The sequence below is a fragment of the Nyctibius grandis genome, chromosome 11 (assembly GCF_013368605.1).
Source record: "Nyctibius grandis isolate bNycGra1 chromosome 11, bNycGra1.pri, whole genome shotgun sequence".
NCBI classification, from domain to species: domain Eukaryota; kingdom Metazoa; phylum Chordata; class Aves; order Nyctibiiformes; family Nyctibiidae; genus Nyctibius; species Nyctibius grandis.
In genome coordinates this window covers 22,000,097-22,025,074 of record NC_090668.1, presented here as the reverse complement: position 1 = coordinate 22,025,074, position 24,978 = coordinate 22,000,097, and the positions used below count along the sequence as shown (strand labels likewise).

Here is a 24,978-nt window from a genome sequence, read left to right as displayed (position 1 = left end):
TTAATCAGCATCGCTTTCTGAACTGGACAGTTGAAAGCAGGAAAAAGTGAAAGCTGCTCTCTCTAGCCCTTCCCTTTGCTAAGGCGCTGCTAACTTTTATGATTTTTTTTTTCTCTTCCTCTTTTACTATCTGTCTTTGTGCCTGAGGGCCAGTGAAAGAACACTGCAGATTCTAGATTGCTTTCAGAGTTTCCCTTTGCTGATGATGGATTACCATGTCAATTTAAACGGCATAGGATTAATTTGTTTCAATGATTTCTCTTTAGGCTGAATGCCAGTCTTTTTTTTTTGTCTCTATCCTTGCTCTTCAGAATAATAACAATAACAACAACAACAACAACAATAATAATAATAATAATAATATTACCCTTAAAAACTCCAAACACTTTTGATATCCCATATTAAAAAGACAATAATAGAAATAGACAAGTTAGGTGTAATGTTGCAACTCAGTTATAAGTATGAGTGTTTTTATCTCATTCTAAGGGACTGAAGCATACAGTCAGTCACATTAAAATGAAATTGGATCCAACGTTTATTCAATAAATACTTGTCTTGTAGGTAATCCAGAGCAGAGTGCTTTTGACACATAAGGACTTAATTTGTCTTGGATAACAAGTTATTAATATGGCACATTTAAACTTGCCACCTACAATAAGGTCATTTAGATCTATAATACAACTCACAAGAGAACTTCATAAAGCCAGAAACAAAGTTTGAAACTGCCTCTGAGTTGCGGAGCAGTCGCACGGATCGTGGTTTGCTCTTTTCAGAAGAAAGTTCAGAGTAGGAGAAGCCAGCCAAACCCCAACGGTGTGCATCTGCTCTTCTTTGAAAGGCAAACGTAAATGGAGTAAAGAGGGAAAAAAAGAACCCAAACACATTTTTTGAATGAGTAAGCTTTAAAGCTGTGCTGCGTCTCCTAGCAAACGCGTCGCAGCTTTGAACGTGAAAAAGCAACATTTGGTTCCGAGTGGAAATTCGCCCGCATTTGCACCCTGCCTCTTCCATGTGCTTTGCAATTTACTTACTTTTAATAATAAGCAAGGAAGTTGGAACATAATCCACCCATAAATGTTATTGCTGTAATTTGACTATGCTGTGTTTGTTCATGCATTAGCCGTATATGTAAGGAGAAGTGGGGATGTATGGCGGCGATCCCCGTACAGCCTGGACAAACAGAGTTGTTTTGCTGCGTACTGGATTTCAACCCCCAAATGCTCTGCCATTGTTTTACAATTCGGAAAGCTGGAGGTGGGGTGTTTAGTTTCAGACCTGTCCTCACCAAACAATGCCTGCGAGAGGTGCATCAGGAGGGGAATATCGTGGGCATACTACAGAGGATGTGTTTTGCGGCTGGTGGTTCGGTCTCCACGCTGTATACGTGAGCTTTATTCTGCTGCTTTTGTGTATTAAGCTCTTGGATGCCTCTTGCCCTGGCAGATTCTGTCTCTTTAAGTAACTAAATCTCATTTTTAAGCTCTTCCTGGGAAAAGGATGTTACACATGAGCAGAAAAATGCAGGCAAGAAAGGCTAATTGAATGAAAACAGAGAATTAGGTTAAAAATAGAGTACAATCTAGTATCACATTTTCACTAGTGTAACCTGAAATGAAGGTGTCTCCAAGTCCCTGGTGATGCCAGAGTGTTTAGATGTTGGGCACAGATGGAGACACCTATTGAAATGTGTCTGAAGAAGATTAATAGGACTTGTCAGTGTTGGGAAAGCACTGCTTTGCTGTAAATTTCTACTAGCACAAGATGAATTACCGATGAATGCTCAGTTATCAACCCCATCACTATCATTGGACACTAAATCAAATTGAGCAGTTATCTACAATCAGAAAATTTCTTTTAAAAATAGGCATACACCTTTAGGCTTAAACTCTTTAATAAGACAATATCCTCTATGGTATGTGTGTGTTCACGAAGTGATATGATTTAAAGTTTCTGTACAAAAAGCTTCTGTTCGGAAATGAACTCCAAGTTTAGTGTGAAATCGGGGTTGTCAAAAAATAGAAGATATTCAGAAAATACTGGTTATACAATATAACGTTCTGCTGGAGGCCCGGTCCAAAATGGATTTTCATGCATGTCATTAGATTTTGGATCCATCCCTATTTGTGAGAGGTTTTTTTCATCACTCCTCTCCCCTTATTTTTGGCGATGATAAAAAAAACCTTCTCTCTACCTTAAAGTCTGAGTGTTCAAATCATATATTAATGCAAAATAGCTGTCAAGACTCAGGATATAAGTATAATAATAATAATACCACCCCCACAACATATTTGTGAAATTACAGCTTAATTTAATGAAATATGTGATGAAAGAATCAATTAATAATATTTTAACTGAAAATATTTTCTTGTCTCCTCTATGAAAGGGGAAACTGTCACAAGCAAAACTATCACAAGCATTTACTATCCCACTGATAAAGTATCTGAGCTGTGTTTACCATGCGATGCTTACGATGACAATGGTTTTAAATAAGCATTATATATTTTTAGTTTCTAGGATTTCTTTCCCGCTCACCCAGGCATTGTACTACTTTATCCAAGGAGTTTTATCGTGGCATGTTTTCCGAAGTCAATTTTTCCCTTTTATTGTAGACAAGGGCAGTCATTTATGTTTAGGGAGGGAGACAGGTACAGTGCCTTTATCTGATCTGTGTCCCCAGCCACAGCCACCTTCTTAATCGATGGCAAATTCCCACTCTGGAGGATCAGGCCCTATCTGGGCTGCTTCTCAGCCAAGGAGTGTATCCCTCCCTTCATCTCCACGTATCTTACCTGTGATATATGCTACTTTTTGAGGAGGGAATAATATGCTATTTGCCGCAAAGCACAACTTCAAAGCCTTTGTGTGTTTCTCATCTCCAACCAAAGCTTATTATTTACCACCTTAAAAATTTACCTTGCTAAGGGATAGCAGCAGTTATTCTCTTCATTTCTGCATCCTAATTTTCACGCAGCAAATGCCCTGCGTTAGGGCCAGATTCTCACTCGGATGGAAGTTATTCACTTTAAGCAGAATGGAGCCGATTTCAGCCAGCCACTGCTGATGCCCTTCTAACACAGTCACTTTACAGTGTCCCCTTGTTTATTTTTTTCTTTGGAGGGCAAGATTCTTTAAACATGTTTGTTTTACACAGAGCAGTGGTTGATTCCTAACTTTTTTTTTTCCCCACAAACATGTAAAGAGAATATTAATAGGGAATATTAATAGACCTGAGTGCAGCATGATGCTAGTTAGATTGTAGTAGCTGAGAAATATGAACTAGCGAACATAATCCATAAACTCCATTTGGTTACTATAATACTCCAATCTGTATTTATTACAACCCCACTCTGATGCTTATACAACTGCAATTGCTAGATTTATACACTCTAATGGTTTCACAATAGGAAAAACCTGTGTTCTTTATCTTTCTTTTCCTGTCCAAAATAACCCCTTCCACATATACTTCAGGCTTCTCCGGACCTTGTCTGGGTTTAATCACAGGCTGTGGGACAAAATGTGCATTATTAAGAAATATAAATATTTTCAGAAGCAATCAAAGGGTTGAAAGATTGATTCGGCATGTAGATTGGATTTAATTCGAAGCAGCTTTGTTCTAATGAGGACTACTGGGATACAAAGACGGCAGCCGCTTATGGCCACCAGTTGGGAACTCCGACTCGCTGCAGCAACCTGTCAGGAATTTCAAGGCACTGCCAGGTATTAAAGAGCAAAGTGGTGGGGAAGCCGGCAGTATATTGTTTTCAGCCTCCTTCTGAGGCTGGGTTAGGATTTCATAGTCTCTGTTTTACTGAAATGACAATTAAGGTTAATTTCTTGCCGTCCACGGGACCAAATCCTGCGGTCCCTCACTCGAGGGAAACACCTATGGGCTCTATGGGGGGCTTTGCTTAAGGGAAAGGTGGCAAAGCTTGGCTGAGCCCCAAGTCCAGCGAATTTGAGAGCTCTGTAGTGATTTGTACTGCTTCCAGACCTGGTGTTGTTGCTTTCGCAGTGACTTTTTCTGTTAGGTTTTGCTACCTGTGCTCCTAGATGTAACAGAATCTTTCTGCATAGGGAGGTGTTTTTCCCTGCAAGAGCACCCAGAGAAATACAGCTCCGTGTTGGCTTGGAAGCTCTTGTGTCCTCCTTGGGTGACCCAGCAGAACTGCCGGACCTGTCCTGTTTCCCAGGGAAAAGCCTGCAATGTCCAACAAAACATCCTTGAGATGATGCTGAACAAAATGAGACTTAAAAAACCCAACAGTAAGATTTCGGTGTGCACCGTGGGGAGGGGTGTCATGTCACAGGTACTTGGGGAGCACAAGACCTTGGCAGCTTTCCTAAACGTTGAGTGTACAGTCAGAATCACAGTATATACAGGATCAAACACCGACTAGTTTCTCTCTCCCCTTAGCCCCCCCCTTGCCTACTTTTGTCCATAAAAGCAATAGAAAGAGAGAAAGCTTGAATTTTCTGAACTGTTTCACCCATCCACAGCTGGAATTCCAAAGTGAAATGAAAATGCCTTTAAAATCAACCCTACATGGGAGCCTGAGAGAACAAGTTTTCCTTTGTTGTAGGGTATAGTATTATTTGCTGTAGGTTTTTGATATACATTCTAAATTAGGCCTGCAAAGGAATGCTTCATCTTTAATTCATCACTCTCAGCTGAAAGAGATTAGCAATGTCTAGCACGCACCCTTCGTATGGTGCTGACCTCATCAAGTATGGCCTGAAATTAATTAGCCTCATTCATTCCAAATGGAAAAGGATAATGGAGCTGCATTTTAGAGATGACCATCACAAATTGTATGCAGCATATTTAAAATCCCTCCCCCGGCTTGCTCCCCTCCCCAGTTAAAAAACTATGTAGATTAAAATTCTTTCCAGAACTTGCAATATGTCAGAGTTATCAAGGCATTAGGAGCAGAAACCGCTCAGTTTTTATTTGTGGAACTGGGAGCCACATTTTGTGTGTGTGGCTGTAAAAGCAGCAAGCCTGTCTTAATGGCAGAACACCTGGAATTAATTTGATATCTCCAGGTGCTCCGGCAAACTGGGGCATCAAGCACTTGATGTTTAAACATTCTTCCACTGCCTTGCTTAAATCAATATGAAAGTGGTGTCCCTTTGTCATTCATACATGCAAAGTGCTAGCACAAACTCCAGCTTGGTTTCAGAGTCCTACATCACTCATAATCTAATTAGAAATCAGAGCAGAGCTGAAGCAGCATTCTTTGTGGATTCTTGGGCGGCAAATAGGGATACTTGTCTTTTGTTTCCCTCCTCGATTGCATCGTTCACAAGCTTTCACACCACATCTCTAAAGGTGGTTAGGTGCCTCAAGATGTTGACAGGCATGAAGGACAAGATTATTTAGGTATTTAGGTGCCTACCCCGGGTGGTTTCAAATGGAATTAAGTAACTAGATGTTACTGGGGGTGCAGGTGGGGGGAGAGGAAAAAAAAAGGAAAAAAAGCTTCCAGCGCATATGAAAAGCTCTAATTTGGTGTCCTAAACTCTAGCAACGTGGGCGATGTTTTTCTAGGGTAAAATTGCCTGAAGGGCAAATTTACTGAAGTCTGCCTATTTTTACTGAGGTCAGCGGGTACTCGGTTTTGGGCAGCGCAGCCCAGCCTGGCAGCTCAGCCAACTCCTCCCTGGCCGGGCACGGCGGTGGTGTGTGCTCCGGTTGCTTCCCAAGAGACAGGGAAAGTAATAAAGAACATGGGATTTCCCACAGGAATTTGGAAGATGCCTACATCTAAGACAATGGTGAGGATTGGGCCAAAATCCAGATCCAGCCTGGATTCCTTCGTCTGAGAGGTCCTACCTTGACCTACAACTGCTGATGGATCACAGCGATGTGGACCTCTCTCACTTCTTACTCCTCAGCATCAGATCACGAAGAGGGGCTGAGACAATACTGTGAGTAACAGACACGTTTTTTCTCACACAAAATAATTCATTGTGAAACTTCAGATTTTGAAATAACAAGGTTGAAATGGCCTGTATTTGCAATGCCAGGGCTTGAGGAGTGTTCCTGCAGTTTGTATGCCCAAGGCTGGATACAGAGGGAAAATATTTTGTGATATGTGCTGTAATCACCTAATACCCAGGAAAATTGAGAATTATTTCCTTTTAACACAAACAAATATTTGTCTTCCAAAGAATCCATTCATTAAGACTGTCATTGGATCCAGGATTGAACCTATTGTTATTAATCCGAAATGAATTCAAGTTTGTCTACCATGAACAAAGCTGCTCACCATCTGATAATCCAAATTTGCTCAGGAAAAAAGAATGAGCAAATGTTAGAAGCAGCAGGTGAAATCATACCACAGTTATTAAGCCTTCTTTCAGGGGAAGCACAGGATAGATTAAATTGTTATGTTAGGCCATGTTGTGAGGCCACGTCAATTTTGTTTGAGATCTTATCTTAGCTCAAAACTGTTTCCTCCTAAATTAAACTAAATGCTGAAGACATGAGAAGCATATTGACCCAAAGATTCAAAACTTTGGACTCAGCAGCCTTCTGATCTTTTGTCCACAGAGTATCGAGTTGTAAAGCTGTGGAATATTAAATAATCATGATTATCTTCAACTTGCCTAAGTTCATTTGTCATGCTGAAACACTGGCACGGATTTTCCTTACTGTTTTCTCAGAACAAGACATTGATTCTGCTTGAAAGCTGGTTTCATTTGCCACTGATCTTACAGACTGTGGTCCTATACTAATATTAAGTCTCATACACTAACCATGGTCTGTAATTCTGTCTCTGGTGCTCTTAATCTCTCTTTGGCAAACACCATTGTCCAATGAAGCAACAAACAAAAATCTTACAATCAAAACGACTGAACTATGCTGGTACTTCGATCAGCTGTTATCATGCAGAAGCAGTTCTTGAGATTCAGAAATGCAGTGTAATTCACCTGGGGTAAGAAATCAAATTTAAAAATGAGCTGAACAGACATTTTTCAGAATAAGTAAGTTTCTAAATAAACGAGCTTTTTAATTCCACTTTTCTATATTAGTACTGTAAATCAATATAGTCAGCACTTGGAGAAACCAGATGAGTTTGAATTGTCATAATTAAATATCATCCTATTTCTTGCAGCACAGCCAAACAAGGAGTTTTACTCCTGACACAAGAGTTTTCTCAAGTAAGGACAACTTACTAACTTATTACAGCAATGTTTTAAGCCCCAAGTGGTTCCATCATTTTTTAGAAAACAAATCTCTACCAAAATGCATAGTACAATTCATTCCTCATGTCAGAGCACTGAAGAGATGGAGTTATGGAAGAAATAATATTGTTTATATGCTTTTTAAATACAAACATAATGATGATACATTAAATAATGTGATTTACTCAGCCAGACTTCCAATTATCTACATGCAAACTGTGTGTTCATTCACCACTTCATTCACCTCAGCTGTAATGTTGGTTAGTGGTAGACATTAACACTAAGCCATAAGTTTGAATGGGAAGAAAAACAAGGAGAGTGTGAAGCTGTATGTTAGCTTAGACAAGTAGGATGTCATTGCCAGCCTGAATTTGTTGATGACACCAGGCATTAAGCAAGTAAATCTTTAGCCACTGAAGCGACAGTTCACTTACTTTCAGTAATGACATCCAGGAGGCAACGCAGTGGATTTACAGCAGCAGGTACCTATGTACTAATAATGGCCAGTTAGCTCCAATCACAAGATAATTATTCAAAATGGAGGTTCACCTTTCCCCTGGAAAAATATTTTTTTCTTATTTTAGTGTCATTTCAAACGTTCAGGAGTCTGGGTTTGATTTTTTTTTTTTGGTGGTGGGAAAGGATTTCTGTCTGCGAAGTATTGAGCTCATGAACTCATTTGGGTAATTTCCATTCTCACCTAGCGAAGACTATGGAGATGTTCAACAGTACAAAAAGGCACCCAGCTCCTGATCTGGGGGTTTGAGGGTGAGGTCAAGCCTTTCTGTGGGCTGTGGTTTGTTCCCATTTGTACCAGATGTCAGTGACCTATAGTGGTTTCTCCTAAATCACTGAACATTGCAGATCCACACACACACACGGTGAGCTCATGTGCTGAAAATAGAAGTGTGTTGAGCAGCCACCATAGTTCTTTGTCCAGCTAAATTATTTGGTTCTCCTTCTGCTAGATTTTCTTTCCATACATCCTAATTCTACCATCCTTTTCCCCTAATAACAACATAAATGAGTACTCTATAGGTGTAATTACGATAATAGTTCTTTTACTGCAAATACTAGAAGCCTGTAGCCTGTAATTCACTTTTTCTGATACTCTTCTATTCTAACACTAGACAAGTTATTTTAAAATGTCTAGGGCCTGAAGGCTAAGTTTATATAGTGATATATAATAGCAATGATAACTAAGCCGCCTCCTTATCTCAGTCTTTAGAGCTATGTTGCATGTCTTTGCCAATAGGTGCCTTGTTCACCTATAAATATTGTACCCACCACTCCCATAACGGTTCCAATATCAGAGTTAAACAGGAGGAAGAAAGATAGGTCTCCATCTGTTTAATTTAAGATAAGAACCTATGAAAACCCAAGACATACTAGCACACAATGTCTTCTCTTGCATTATTCCATGGCAAATTCAGGGGCAATAAGGGCATTTGCTTCTCTACCGTGAATCTGCCATATCTTTTGTAGCACCAGCTACCCTTCTTTTCTAGGGATGAACCATCACAAGACCATGACTGGAAAGCGTGGGGACCAAGCACACAGAGAGACTGCTGATGCAGCTGGTTCCCTGGCTGTCACTGGGCAGTGGTTCAGCTCTCAGTCATGGCACAAGCTACCAGAGGCTGGAGAAACACCCCATGAACTGTTCCTGTTCTGGCTCCTCCTCGTCAGTCCTTTGTGCTGTATGAAGCTCTGAGAGTCAAGCCAATGTGAGTCTTTGACCAGGCATTTACTCCTCTCGTGATCTGTACCTGAAGAACAGTGCAAAGTTTCATCCTTTACTTCTGCAGGTAGGAGTTCAATCTAATTTGCAGATTCAGTGTTAGTGATGAGCAAGACAATAATGTTAAAATAACCCATGTGAACCTTTGCCCTCTTCTAGAACTGACATTGTTTCATCATTTTCTGTTTTCTGGATGAAGCAGCCAGCACGAGGAGGGCATGCTGGCACACAATCCACTTGATAGCTGTAAAGAACAAACTGACAAACATTTTTAATATGCTGCAGCTTATCCACATCCCAGTGAATAAAGGGTGAACATTTTCCATTGGTTATTCATAGATGTACATGGATATGCTGATAAACTGCCGTTTAGTCCAGAGGCTGGACAGAAATAAATCACCAGATAAAATACATTATTCCTAGTGAAAACCTTTATGGAACATGTTCTTGCCCCAAACTCCTCCTGGAATAGGCACAGTAATGCTCCCTGAGACCTGGCAGCCCTTCTGAGTGAGCACATGTTCTGCTCAGCTCTTGCAGTACCGGTGCACGGTGAGTAAACATACAGCAATGTCAGAGCAAACAGGGGGCTGTTTAATAGCATGAAATTCTGTGGCTACTTCAAACTTCGTCAGTACTTTAGAAGTGGATTCCCCTTCTCCACTGGAGCATGCACGGTTTGCAGGAGAGGCAGGACAATCTGACACAATCTCTTTGGGGTAGACGGTGTCTGTAGCCATCTCCCATAAAGCTGATGCTGCTGTGGAAGGGTCCTGATGTGTCAGAAGTTGCATTTTCTGGTGATTCTACATTACCTTCTTCATTTTTTCTGAGATGTCTGCTGACGCAATGTAACTTGTACAGTAATTGGAAAAGAGAGAGGGACCGGAAGGTAAAAATCCCACAGTTAATCAAGGCTGGCAAGGGGCAGAACATTAGCTGCCGTAATTGTATTTCTGAGGGATCAACAAAGCCAGGCTCGTCAGCTCTAGCAAACAGATCTGGTCCTGCCTCTGTGCTTCTCGCACTGGCAGAACATTGAGCTGAAATCACTGGAGTAGGGAGCGGGCCAGGAATGAGCGGCTGAGTTGCAAAGCAAATTAATTCCTGCCAAAAAAGTTCAGCTATGCTCAGAAGTATGTAAAGTGTCTGATTTGAGAAGTGTCAAGTAGCATTTGTGACCAATTATCCAAGATGAAGGGGGCAGAGCTATGTTTACATGTACTAATCTTCAGCCAAAGTTTGAAAACTCTAATTCATGGACACGCATCAGATTTCCTTTCCAGGCTTGGCATTTGCCTGTACGCACGCACGCACATTGCTTGGGGATGACAGGAAAACATGATTACGACTTGCAAATAATACAAATAAAAAAAAAAAAAAGGTGAGGGGAGCTGCCATGCAGCAGCAGCGTGGTAATTAAGCCTATACCGTGATATGTGAAAAAAATCATGGACCACTGTATGAGTAAAATAGCTTTATCAGCTGGGCTGAAATATGATGTGTGGTGTGTCTGTATTGTTATTTTCCACAACCTGTGAAGCCCTGGGAAATGATCTACACAAAAGAATAAGTAAAAGCTGCATCTGTCATCTTCTGTTTAATTAACACAGGTAAACCAAATTAATGCAACTAATCAAGATAGTAGGGATTAAACAGTAACTCAGAGTTGACAATGACAATGTTATCATTGATATGGCATGGAAGGGCTAGAAAATGGTAGTGGTGACTAGAAACATGGTGGGTAAGAACAAGCTGGTTGGGGTTTTGGGTAGGTTTTGGAGGTTTATGCAGATCTATTGAAATTTAGGGGCAGCTGATTTTTCATGTGGCCAAGTGTTTATCTGCCCCTGCCCTTCCCTTTCCCCTCACGGACCTTCCAGGGTAACCCCCAGAGTGGCAACAACTTTTAAAGCGATTCCTCTTTCTTCTAACAAGTTCCTGATGCTAAAGGTCTGACCTTAAAATGAGCAGTGCATAGGGCAAGAATGGGTACCACAGTGAGCTTCTGGCCTTCAACCCTTCCAAATACAGCTATTTTGGTAACCAGAACAGTATATTCATGATGGGTGAGGGAACAGAGCCTTCCAGTGAAGGTTTTCTCAGCACATTAACTCTATCAGTGCTGGATGTTGTGTCTCTATGCAAGTTGCCTGTGTCTATTTAAGACCCTAAATGCAGGTTTGCAGAAGTCTGCAGCTTTCTGTAACTTCATGGCCTTGCTTCAGTGTCTGCTGCACCTAAAAATGGAACCATTCTTCCCGGGGATTTCCACGTAGATCTGGGTAGAACTGCAATCACACGCCACTGTGAGTAGTTCAGACTTGGATTTCTCGTCCGCAGGAGAGGCACAGCCTGGTTTGCTACAGTGCAACTGTCCTCATTAACGTTCTTCAAGCGCTGATGTATCGGGACCACCGTTGTTGGGTAAGAAGATGGTCGAGTTTTCCAGGCTCATTCTCTTGGCTTAAGAATGTTAAATTGGGTGATAATGAGTAGTAACCATGTCCCTTTTTACGGTGAAGTTGACACTTGCCTTCTAGTAAACAGACACAGAGATGACCCTCCTCATTTTGCACAGGTCACCAAACAGCCCCTGGGATGGTAAGGGTTATTGGCCATTTACCAAACTGTGTTTGACTTGAGTTCATGGGTGAGAGATGAAAGGCACTATATTGCATTACCAGTCCCTGGGGCCAGCCGGTCTCCCTAAAGAAGCATTTCATTTAGCAAGGCAACTGCTGGCCCATGGGAACCAGAGAGTTAAGAAAAAGAGGATGCAGTTTCAATTGCAAATGCTTCCCTAGGGCAGATGTCTTAAAACCACATGGAAACTCACTGCTTCAGTGTTGAAATAGTTGCTCCAGGACACTTAATGGCCAGCAGATTTTCCCCATAATTAATCTCCCCTTTTTCCCACCAAAACACCCATTAGGTTACTTGTGGTGTTTCTGCCTCTGCCCTGTTCTGTTTTGCTCCATCTCCCTGGGGGAGATGCTCCATACCTGGGGCAAGCCCAATGCAGCAGGTATGAACTGTTACCTTTTCTAAGAGCTTCAGAGTCTAGGCAGCATGTGCCTTCTCTGTATCCCAGATGAAACAAGCAGCCCTGGTATCACACTTAGAGCTCTTGGTAGCTTGGGAGGAGAGAAGTGTTCGCCTGAACTTCCCAAACACTTTCAATATTCTAGAGCTGAGATGCTGACTGATTTTCTTGACTAGAGTGGAGTGGTCCTTACTCCAAGGATAGTCCAAGTGCTGCCTTTTTATAGATGATGAATGCAGTGCTTAATGCTGCAACAGTTACAGGAAGGAGAACATCTGCTGCTCAGACAGACCAAGAATTCAGCCTCGACCCATCCTGAATTTCTTGTGATCTCAAAATCCAGTGTTGTTCCAAATTCATTAGCACTGGTCAAAATCCTCTTCCACTTTTCTCCCTTGCTGTTTGTGATGTGAATCATGAGATGTTCAGAAGTTGCATTTGTTGTTTGATAGTTTTACATCATGGTTGTAATAATTCATCTGCTGAGTCAGCAGTTCTTTCTGTGTTTGTTTGTTTATTTTTTTAATACTTCATCTCCAGCCAGTTCTTGTTACCCAGTTCCTGCTGACAACCAGGGAACAGACAGAAGTCAACTGAGAAAATGAACGACTAGAAGGTAAGTGGAAAGAATAGTAGATGCAGGCCATTCATGTGACAGGATCCAATTCATTTTTATGCCAGGGAGATTTTTTTAAATGGGACTTCTCCCAGGGGAGAGCTCACAATTCTCAAGGCCTGCTTCACTATAAAGACAATACATAATTATTCAGAGCTTCTTATTATTTTTTATCACTCATTTTTCAGTCACACAGAGTGAGGGCACAGACGAGATCAGGACCTAGTTTATTGCCAGGCACTGTACAGATTGTACAGACCACTGTACTGCAAAATACCTATAAAAAGTGCTATCTGCTTTATGGAGTTAGATAAATGCACCCAGGCTGCAGGTTGAAGTGAGTGGTCTAAGATGGCAGAACCCATCAGCAGCAAAAGTGGGGTCTCTGCCTGAGACTCTCTATGCTGGGATCCTGCTGCTCATTGCTTTAAACATCTTTTCTTTTTATATTTATTTTGAATCAGTGAAATGATGAATTGAATAAATGCCATGTCCTTTGAAGCACTATTTATTGTATTTATAGAAAACAGATTATCTGTTCTCTCAGGCTAGTGGAGATTATTAAGAGTGATAAACTCATCAGGAAAAAATGCAGGTTGGGTGTGACGGAGAAACTTGTGCGTTATTCCGCAATGCCATCTTAATCTCCGGTTGTGGTATGACAGACTATGCGGTCTCAGTGATACTGCGCCATCCTGTTCTCTGCTTTCAGGCTGGGGTCACAAGCTGGACTTGGAAGAAGCAACTTTCATGCAGATATGTGACTGGAATATGAATACTACTCCAGGGTAAGTGGATTTTTGTTCAATTTGGGTTTTATACGATGTATAAAGTCTGTACAAAGTTTGTTGTTGATCCCAGGATAGTTGCATTTGACCACTACTTGTTCAATCCAATAAAGCATATCTGTGTACCATAGCAATACTTGCTTTATTTATATATTGAAATTATTTTACCAGGTCAGCCCTTTGGGGTTTAGCATTTCATTCACAAAGGATTCTACAACACACATTAGTTGTACTGTCTCTCTACTTTTTGATGAATTGGGTGATTTTCTTAAGCCTACTTATATTTTAATTTATTGTAATATTTCTCTGCTTTCTTATTTGAATAATTGAGACAAAAATAATAATTTTTACAGAAATAAGAAGAACTAAAAATAACTCTCAAAGACTGAATGGATACTCATAATTTTCTCTTTAGTACTTGCGAGTCTTGGGTTGTTTTATGAAACTTTTCCCCTTTGACTAGTGCTTTACTCTTTGGTAGTTTTGCTCAGACACAGAAGGTAGTGATAGCAGATAACCTGTGTTATAGGTTTCTTTACAGATGAAATCAATTAAATGTCCTGAAATCTAGTTACTACTCAATACCACCAACTTATACAACTCTTGGTGTTACTACTGTTACTTCGAAACTATTTATTTAGTCATCTGGACTTCAACTACTCAGACACATTCCTTCCTGCTGCAACAGCAGTGATACAGAAAGGTGTGTTTTAAACCACGCAGTCGTTTCCATCCTGGATTTCATGAGGGGTTATTCTTGTCTCAGAGATGAATCATTCAAATATCCTTCCACAGATTCCAGGTGAGTTACTCACATTTAGATCCTTCCAAGTAATACACAGAAAGGTGCTGAGAATATGACAAGTCTCTGCCTAGTCAAGTAAAACCTCAGCAAAAGTAGATCCGAGCAAAACACTTGTACTAGTGCTCGAAATCTTTCTAAGGAGACCAGGAACCAAAGGGCTTCTGCCTTCAAAAATGTGTGGCCAACAGGGATGCACAGTACTTGCTTTACTGACTGACCCATCAGCTGCTTTCTGTCCCCAGAAAGAGTTAGGAAATGACTGGAAGAATCTGAAGACATAAAAAGGATAATTAAGTTTCATTGTGGGAATAAGAGGGTAATCTGTCCAGACAAATCTAGGACCTAGTATTGAAAACTGTAGCATCTGAATATAAAAAATGAGTAATTTTGAATAAAGATGTCTATCAGGACTGTAAATTCAGAGAGTAAAAAAGTAGCTTTGCTTAATAGACCATCTCTCTCTCCATCTTCCTCTAACTCATTTTCTTGTTCTCTTTCTTCCTTTTGTGTTACTGCAAAAAAAGACATGTAAAATCTGATACTGAGAATGCTTTAGCTTCATTCCAGTCTTCTCTTCTCAAAATGTTTTTTTCCACTGTGAAGATTCCCCCTACAAGATAACCTTCGCCAAGACCACGCTAGGCTGGTGGGGCCACTTATTTGCAGAGAGAACAGCTATATTTTGAGGAGTCTCTGAGGTAGTCAGCTCCCCACTCTTCTGAGGCTCTTGAAGATGTTTTTGAGCTGGCATGAGAAATCACCTGGGACTCAGAGCAGATCACAAGGTGCTTAGGACAGTATTTTCTCTGCACCTTTTTTTGCTGAGCAGAATTGCTACACTATAAACATGTGAGTTTTGCCTCATTCTTAGATACCTTGAGTTATGAAAGCCCACTCGAGATGTAATGAATGTATAGATCATTTTGATCAGACCATAATCTATTAGTAAATAATGTGCCCTGAAAATGTATAGGTGAAATAAAGAACTCCTTGCTACTATTGCTATATTGGCATCAAGGATTACTGACGGGGCCAAAGTGATCCTGAAGCTTTGTGCTGCTGATGTTTGAATACAATACCAAACTAACTACAGGGTTTGGTTACCAAATTCCTTCCTAGATTAGGATATTCAGGATTTATACTGCTAGAAACAGAACCTGAAGCTATACAAAGCTTACCTGTCCTTAGACTTTATCACAAGCCCCAAACTTATGTTCATTGACATGATCACTAACTTTTCTAAAACCTTTCCATTAGGCTCACATGATTTTTGTAGTGATATTAATAAGAAAATCACACAGCAATTTTCATAATGAGTATGACTCTGATATAGCAAACCCCTATAAACACCTATGACTCTTCTTCACTGTCCATAGAGGAAGCCCAAGGATACCAGGCTGTCTAAGGCCAATTGTCAGCACAGTCTCTAGGCCATGGGAAGGTTAATTTTAAAGAAGGTGGCACTTAAGGGACATCTGTGTGACACATGCTACAGTGTCCAGAGATTGGAGTCTATGTATTTTGCTCTAAATCTAGAGAGGAAGTCACTAGGAAAAAAAGGGAAAGAAGCACAGGGGAATAAAAGTACTTTTGAAAGAGAAGAAATCTACATTTCAATGAAAATCCTTTCAAGGCATTTCAAATAAGAGTCTGAGAGAAATAATTACAAAGTTTGGAGAGAAAGAACGTTAGCTTTGATATCTTTTTCTTCTATGAAGCAATTAAAATAAGCAATTTTTCAAATACTAAGCAGAAAATTACTAATGGCTGAACCCAAAAGCTTTCATTTCCTTCTTGGGGCCTTTATTCTTCTAAAAAAAGACAAAAAAAATGTGAAGGTGGTTTTCCAGATAGATTAATGCATAAAGCAGTCGCTAGTTGGATGTCATAAAAACTACAGCAGCATAGAATAGCTGAGATTAAGAGCTAGATTTAAATCATGCAACAGTCCAGTTAATATCAATGTCTAATTAAGAAATGCATAAGAAGTCTGTAATGTTGATTTGATGGAGAAAAACTCTAATAGGGTTTCTTTTGGAATTTTCCATTTCAATTGCTGTGTAGACTTTTAATGGATGTCCTATCCAGTCTTTGGTATTAGCAGGAATCATCCTCAAATTAAAACCAAGGCCTAAAATGGAACACAGGTAGACAAATTAGCTTGTCTAGGAAGTAGTCTGTGTAGAATGACAATGTGAGCTCAAGCCGAAATTTTAGTACAAATAAAAGAGAACAAATGTCTCAAATCTGGTGTGGAAACCCTATCCGCTTATCGTTTTAAACAACTTAAACCCCTGTAATTTTAAACAATGCAATGCTAACCCATTTCCCCACCTCCCTAAGCCTGCCAAAATCCCTGACAATTCATACTTGGAAATTCAGACCTCTAAGCATTATTAATTAGTCTTTTTAAATAGGAAGGTTTTCTATAGTTATGTATATTAGAGGTGGGCTCTTCTTTGCTTGCAATGGGATTTAGAGCACACAGTTCCCTATCACTATCAATGAACGCCATTAATCTCCCACTCCTCTCTGAGTAACTAAAGCTCTTAAACTCTTTGAGCAAAATTAAACCTGTGGCATTTGCTGTGTCACACATATCACCTAGGACGTTTGGTCCCTAGGTATGAAAGGGGAACTGGTTTTATGCTGCGTGTCACTAATGCCCTAAAGTTGTTAAACTAGGAGCAGTCTAACTGTTAGTAGGTACAAATCCACACTGCAAAGAGGGAGAAAGCATAGCACTGGATTAAAGCAGCAGTGTATTTGTTATCACCACTTTGTTGTTGACCCAACAAATCCGGAGGGAATTATGTCAAGAACCCAGGAAGACAGCAAACTTGAAACTACCCTCTGACCCAGGCAGCAAGCACGCTGGGGAGTCACTTTTAAGTTCATTAGAACACATTAAAGCACAATACATTGGCCATGGTAAAAAGAGGTATATGATTCCATCTGTCTGCATATTTCTTTGCAGTACTAGATCCATCCAGAGACCTTTCAGAATTATATCATTAAGTCTTGCCACTTCACTTGGCAAACAGAGAGTGGAAATACTGGAGGTAAAATCAGAATAAGAGTGAAAGTTTGGCACTTCTGAGTCACTGTCATTGCCTGAAATGTCACGATCCAAATTCATGCCTGGCATTACTCCACTGATCAATGAGGAACAAATACGTCATATTAAATAGTGATATAATAGGGCCCTGGAGGATGTCCCAAGGATTTTTCTCCTGGAAAGAGATGGGAATTAGGACGCTCTCAGTGAGGCATCTGCCCTCTGAATGATGCAGAAGGTCTAACATGGGGGACATTCAGATGATCACAGGAATCAGATTTTTTTACCCCGCCTCCTGACTGTAGGACTGGGCAGGTACCATAGGTAAAGATGCTTCTAGATGATTGTTCAAACGGAGCACTGCTCTAGCAGGGTGCTTTGTCTGCAACCTTTGTTGATCTATGCAATATTTAGGAAAAAAAAGAGCATGAAGCAGTTTGTCTTTTGCAAAAACATGCAACAGACAAAAATAAACAAACTTTAATTTCTCCAACATACCTGAGAGCCACTAATTCTGTTGCAGTTTTGCTAAATGAGAGGAAAATTTCTCCTTTCCTCCATAAAAGCATCCTTTTAGACTTTACTGCAGTTATGACCTCACCGCAGTTCCTGGATTCATTCTGAAAAGATTACAATGAACTAATACACCAGTGATCTCATCACAGCGTAAAGGACATCTTAACAGTGGGAAAAAACGTCAGGAGAACTTCAGCGCTTCATTTGCATCAAAAGCAGAAAAAGCACTATAATATCATTGTAGAGAAACACCAAAGGTACAATGCCAGAGAGGCATTTTTCCATCTTCTTGTAAACTATTTGGATTTTTCCTACCTGATCCTGCCTGTCTCACCTGTCATCCTTTAACTGTCTCCACATTTATTCTCTTTCCTTTTTTCCTGCCGTTACCTATACCTTCCCTTGTCTTTTCTGTGCCCTTCCAACAGGTTTTAATGTACCCGATCACTTTGAATCATACACACCACTATTCTCAACTACATCCAAAATGCATTTTGCAGAGTATATACATACAATCGTGTTACACAAAAGTATTCACACATACTTCATCCATAGCTTACGTTATTCTGGGTAAGAACATCTTTCCTACATGTCTATACAGTTCTCAGGCCAAAGGGTCATGATTATGACAGCTCTCATCTACTTTGGAGCTGTTGTATCTTCTAACAGAAATCAGGAAGATGAGTAGGAAGAGGTGCTTTGTTTTCTTTGGCAGGAGAACCTATAAATTAGTATTCACATAACTGAGAATCCCACCACATTTTTAATGTTGTATCACATTCTAAGGTTGGAAACTAGAATATCTTCAGAACATGATGAGTATAGTGTTAATAATGCAATCTTATCTCTTGCACCCACAGGTACACCTAAGCTCTGGCTTGAGGTCACACCGTTAAGCAATGAGGTGACAAACCGGTTTCCTTTCTCAAGCCAAATGTCACGTAACTGCCCAGGGGCCCATTTTGGTGGTGGTAGCGTCCCCTGACTTTTCAAGGAGAGATGTGCTGGTGTGACCTGTTCCCACCCTGTATGCTTGGCAGGAGGAGACAAAACTGCTCATTTCCCTCTGTGACATTTCTCAGCCAGGAAGAAAGCCACAAGGTGTTGGACTGCAGGCTGGGAGGCAAGAAACCTGCAAAAAACATTAAGTGGAGATGAATTCCCAGGACTAATGCAAACTGGTATAAAGGGTGGTGGTGCCTTTCTACTCACCCACAAGTTTTGTTACTCCTAGATGAGGCAGAAAACATACCCAACCCCATATGCTCTGCAGTTGATAGATCTGCTTTAGTGAAGAGAGCCCCGATTAGTGATGAGTATTATAGGATAATACGTACTGCAGCTTTAGTAGAAGTCCAAATGGCCCAAGGAGCAGTGAAAAGTATCTGTTACCAACAAGAAAATAGTGGGTGAAAAGCTGTTGTAATTTCTGGCCCCAGGAGCCTGTCTGGATGCACAGACTTCACAAGGCAGAGGGGAGTTGGAGAACTCGGGATGTTCAGCGAGATACCGTCTTCCCTGCAGATTTACCCAGTGAGCTCAGTCCAGGCTAAACGAATGGGGCAAGGTCCTCGGCTCTGCTCCACGTTCATTCCTCTATTGATTGTGAAGAGGTATTTATAGTAGATCAAGATCTTGAACAGAGTCTGGCCTACCAGCTGAAGCTGTACAAACTAAATCATATATTCCCCAACGGCAGATAAAACCAATGGCCAGTTTTAGCCTAATCATCACTTCTGCCAGAGGAAAGAGAAATTCTTTGAGGTAAGTTCCCTTGGATATAATTCTTCCTTTCCAGGTTAAAGAAGGGCTGCAGCTAATACATATCCTGAGTTGTAATGTGGATTTGCACCTTTCCTGTTAAATATAGCTGGTTCGTGTCTAAAGCATCACTTCTACTCCTAATGCTCACTTATACTGTTACAACTTCTACATTAGTTGCAGGTGTGAAATGCCAACTGATCCACACTTCTCTTGCTGTCAGCAGGAGAGTAATGTATGTCAAAGGCCTGATTCTCAGAGGTGAGGTCACCAGGATCTCCATTCGCACATCTGCTTTGCTAAACACAAAACTCTGGAGATTTGCAAAGCTCCAATATGCACAGAATGGGACAAGTTCACTAGGGGCCATACATAAGAAACTGTTTGTGCTTCTCATTTAGTAGGCAGGTTGCAGAATTTTCCCTCTATACAAAGTATTCGCTGTTTTACAACATGCATCATTTTGCTAGTCTTTGTATGTGGATACTTATATGTTCTATATTAATAAGGAGAAAGGCTACACTTCTCCATGTTACATGACACAAGAGAAGTCAGGATACCAACAAGTTAAAAAAGAGCCTAATACATTAAGCAGCTTCAGAAAGTTACTAGCATTCAATGTATCCCTGCTTGGACTGTGCAGGTGTTGATATCAGGAGACTGCCTGATCAGAGTTCCTGGAAGGATGACGCTCCTGGAGCCTGCCTTACCCAGAGGTGTCCAGATTTGGTTTTGAGGGCTTCAAGAGAAGCATTCAAATATTTCTATTTCCTGCTGTTAGTGGATTTTTTTTGTACCCTAGAAAAAGTCTTCTGATTGTAATGTGTTTGCACTTGATTCCTAGGTAGTGGTCCTTGCTCAGGAACCTCTAATACACAGTATTTTCTGCCTTCTACATTTTACATGAGATCAAAACTAATCATACACATATATGTACACGCCTAATTCTTTCTTGATTTCTGCTAATTTAGAATATCCTTCAATATCTTCAATAAAGATTCCCATGAATAATCTGTACAGACTATTTTTTAAACTTAATTTATGGTAAATATTTGGCCTTTTAATGTCATCTGGTTATGACATCATGATTCTGTTTTTTCTGGACTTATAGGACATTTTAAACACATGCATCCAAGCATCATTCAGCACTATGCACTATACTCACTTGACTATTTCTGAAGTTTTTTGGGATAGTGGAACCAAAATTGATCTTAATATCCAAAATAAGAAAACAGAATTGGTTGTCAGTGATATGTTTCATTAAATGGAATTTAGACTGATCATCCCCATAGTGACTTAATTTGAATTAGACCCAAGTGATTTCAAAAACCCATACCAGGGAAAGCCATGAGCAGAACACGCAGGTCAGTAGGTTTCATGAACCTCTGAGATCCCAGCCCTGAGACTATGCTGCTCAAAACAGACGTCTCCTTAAGGAAGCTGCTAAAAATAATTTCCATAAGGATCAGAAGAGATGCACTTTTAATACTGAGGAAGGGAAGCATTTGCTTTTCAGAGAAAAGTTTGGTTCCGGAAAAGACTGATTATTTTGGTGTGTTAAAGGAAATGCACTGTAGCAGACAGCATGGCTTATATGGCTCTTCATGGAAGTGGCTGTTGAATTAAGAGGTGTATTTTCCCCCTGAAACTTACTCCAGAAATTCAGAGCAAAAGTTTGACATGTTTCATCAGACTGACTTCAGACCTTCCTGAGCAATAGGAATTACATTTGTTTCCCTGGGCTGTAGAATATAGACATAATAAACCCATTAAAAGAAATAGGGAAAGAGATACTGATTTTCTTGGGATGAAATACAGCAAAATTGGGCTTGAAAAACATTTGAGTGTGATATGCTCTGGATTTTTAAGGAAAGTTTATGGAAACATTTTTAAAGAAACGTTTTCCAAGTGCATGTCTGTTAGTTTTATTTTCATTTTTGCAGTGTATAATTATGAGAAACTTACAGACAACTCATAAGATATTTAGTTTCTGTTGAGAATTGTCTTTTCCAAGATAATTCTGTATGCTATTACTTTAGCCCACTGGGTATCATGTAGGCAAGGTGTAAGATTATGCACATGAATATTTCTGTCTACCACTTATGTGTGCTGAGACAATATCAACTTATACTTTCTTCTGTCATTGGTCCTTATTCCATAGAGGATATTCTTAATTACCAGCAAGACAATTTGGTAATATCATGTAAAGTGTTACAGCATCATTTCTGTGATGATTTACACCTGCTAAGGGTCTGATCATTGAATTTTAAACCATATTTTAAGTTCAGAAGATAGAGAATTTTTTTTCTACAAGACACTTTCTATGTTTAATAGAAATACTCTGTTTAATTTACTGGCACAGTTCTTCTAAATGATACAGAGCTTTTGAACACAAAGACATCATTTTTGCACATTTGCACTGCCCTGAAAAATTAAGAGCGTGCTTCTGCACTGGCTTATATCAACTCAAATCGAAATGCCTATATGCTATTTTTGACAACTGTGCATGAGGGACGTACCTTTACAGGGATTCTAAAGAATACAATACTAAAAATATCTCAGTTGCAGAACAAATTCACTGTATTCCTTCCTGCACTTTGTGATTATGGTTATATATTTTTTTAACCCTTGCAGGTTTATTCCTAAGTTTGTTGGAAATGATGGAAATGCTTCAATTGACTCCAACAAACTCTGCTTTCTGCCGGATTAAGGAAGACGTTTGTACATCAGATTTACTGGTGATGTCCCACTAAAGAAAAGGGGAATTTTATAAACACATCAGGGAGGGTAAGTGCCCAATAGAAAAGATGTCAGATAGAGATCCAGAAATGACAGTCTACTTATAACAGAAATAAAACAAGGAATGCTTACTAATGAGTTATGAATTTCTTTATAATTGCTTCCACATTTGGGGCAACTTTTTTCCTAAATCTTCTACAGAAACCCTGTTATTCATGGGACTTTTAATAGTGGTTATGATCAGAACAACACATCTCATATATGGTAAAACTCACATACATTGGGAAGGGTGTTTTGCTCCTCAAATTACTTTTCTGAGGCTTTATTTCAATCTCTAGCTATTTTCTTATCCTCCTCCTCATTTTCTATTTCTAATATAAACCCAGGAGTTCTTATCAATTTAGAAGAGAAATAAAACTAAAGAAAATTCAGGCAGAAGCGTAAAGTGTGGTCTATTTTAAAGTTCCGACTCAGATAATAATCTGTTTTGTGCTATACTTCTCTGATGAACTCAGTTTTCCATAGTGCATTCAGTGTTGTAATAATGCAAATCAAATACAATTTTAATAACTTCTTCCATGAAAATGATCTATTAATGTTTTAAGACTCCAACACTTATGAGCATGATTCTAATTGCATGATTTTGCTGCAGGCAAGTTTTATAGATCTGCCTGATGTTCAGATATTTGCACTGTTAGGATTATTTTAAATAAATTAATTTTTGGAAGAGTTTCAATCTCAGTAACAACAGTTGGGTTTGATAGTGGTTGTCTTGTGGGTAACTATGTATCAGTTTCCATGTGAGGGAAAACTAGATAAGTTTAGAACTCTTCGAAAAAAGGTGGCTGAGGTTTATACAATGAAAAGAGTTACAAGGAATCTTCTGAAGAGGGGAACACTTATTCACTATGTTAGCACAAGGAGCAGAAGAGGTTTAAAGTGGACAAAAATCTTATGTTTGTCATGCAGCACAATTAAATTGTGGGACTTTCTGCCACAGAATACCAAAAATAGAATCAGATTAAAAAAGGACTAGAAATTCGTGCAAGATCGTTCCTTTGATACACGTTGTTTTATGCAACTTCTGTTGTCAGTCTCTGTAATGCACTGAGTGATAAGAACAAGGAAAATACTTCAGGAGAAGAATTACTTTGTGTTTGACTTCTGACATTTTTCTGTCTATCTTCTAGGCGTTTCTGACACAGACAGGTGAGGGGCTAGCTGGACCTTTGGTCTAACCCAGCACAGCTGTTTGAAAGCTTGCTCCTCTCTCCAGAAACCTGTGAAAAACCTCAGGTTTTCCTGTCATTCTGCAGAGTGTAATGAGGAAAATGAACAGGATGGGCCTTGAGAAGAAGGTAAGCAGGGCAGCAAAATTTGCAAAGAAAGCATTTGCTGAGTGGCTCGTGAGGGCCCTTACCTTGACAAGGTCCCCAGGCTTTATCTCTAGTGGTAGGCTCTTGGCCACCGGCATGCTGGCTCTCCTCCTCATACGTGCTGTTCTTCCCCTTGAGCATCACTTGAGATCTACAGCAGAAGGTTCCCTCCTTCAAGATGAACCCAAACATCAATGCAATCTTGCACTCTTGATTCAACATTTCTTCTGTAGAGAATTTACTCCAACTTTTGTTCATGGCAAATGCCTACATAAGCCTTGAACAAATGAGTGGTAGTTTTCCTTGTGGATTAAAGAATTACTATTTACTGAATGTTGTTGATGGTACGCTGAGAAGTGATTCTTTGTCTGCAGAAATAGCATTTTCTCTAATGAATATGGCTTTAACCATTCCAACAGTGTTAGCTCTTCTGCCTATTTGTTAAATTCTGTGTCTGACTTGACAGAAAAGAAAGTTTCCTCTCGTATATCAAGTGTGCGTTTTCCTTGCAGGATAGAGTCCTAACAGAAGGGCTTGCTGAAGAGTCTACACACTGGCAAAGAAATAGCACACAAGTTGTGCTAAGTCTATGACAAATTTTTACTTCAATGGAAACACTTTAGGATCAGTCTTATTTGAGTGTAATGGAAAGGACAACAGGCCACACATATGCAGGCCTTGAGAAATATAAGCTTTTACATAAATGGATACTCATAAGTATGGATAATTTCAGCAGTATTTGAAATTTTCAGTGCTGGATCAACTCAGAACATGAAGTTCTCAATTATTCCTCCTCAGAAACCATCCCAAGAAAGGACACCCCAAGATACTGAATTGATGATAAAAGTGGATTATGTCTGAGGTTTCCCATGAAAACTTTGTGTTGGAAAATGCCAAACGGGCTAAAAGGTTCCGAGGGATCAATATGGTTTTCATAAGGCTTCTCAACTGAAAAAAAGATGTTAAAGATGTTTCAAAATTATTGCAAGTGTCCTGATAGGTATTTTTCTATATGAACATTTATTTGCTTTGGAATATGTTTTGGTTTTAATTTTTAATTTATAAGCAAAAAATGAAATATTTTGAAGTTACTGAAGCAAATGACTCAGTCTGATTTTTTTTTTTTAGCAACTTATTGGTTAGTCAGAGAATTAGTTGAAAAAAAATGAAATCTTGAAAACTCCCAAAGGACAGAAAAAAGCACTTCCCTGTCAGCTATAAAATGAGAGAAAAATATAAAGACATTTTCATTTAGCACAAAGATTTAGTAAAACACCCACATTTTCATAAAAGTTGCAAAGACTTGAACTCGGACACACTTTGGGTTTCTTTCCAAGTGTGATG

At 39.7% G+C, this 24,978-nt stretch overlaps 1 long non-coding RNA gene across 2 annotated transcripts; it reads left to right on the top strand.

The window, feature by feature from the left end:
• The first annotated feature begins 442 nt into the window (after positions 1-442).
• LOC137668653 (uncharacterized) lies at positions 443-24,621 on the top strand. 2 transcript variants are annotated; one of them, XR_011048973.1, is made up of 11 exons: positions 443-3,717; positions 4,075-4,263; positions 5,744-5,928; positions 8,697-8,996; positions 11,273-11,356; positions 12,516-12,591; positions 13,304-13,379; positions 18,619-19,522; positions 22,154-22,306; positions 23,449-23,616; positions 24,433-24,621. It is a non-coding gene; the product is annotated as an uncharacterized lncRNA (long non-coding RNA). The 2 variants fall into 2 exon arrangements; XR_011048972.1 differs by having other exon boundaries at positions 24,147-24,621.
• The last annotated feature ends 357 nt before the right edge of the window (positions 24,622-24,978 follow it).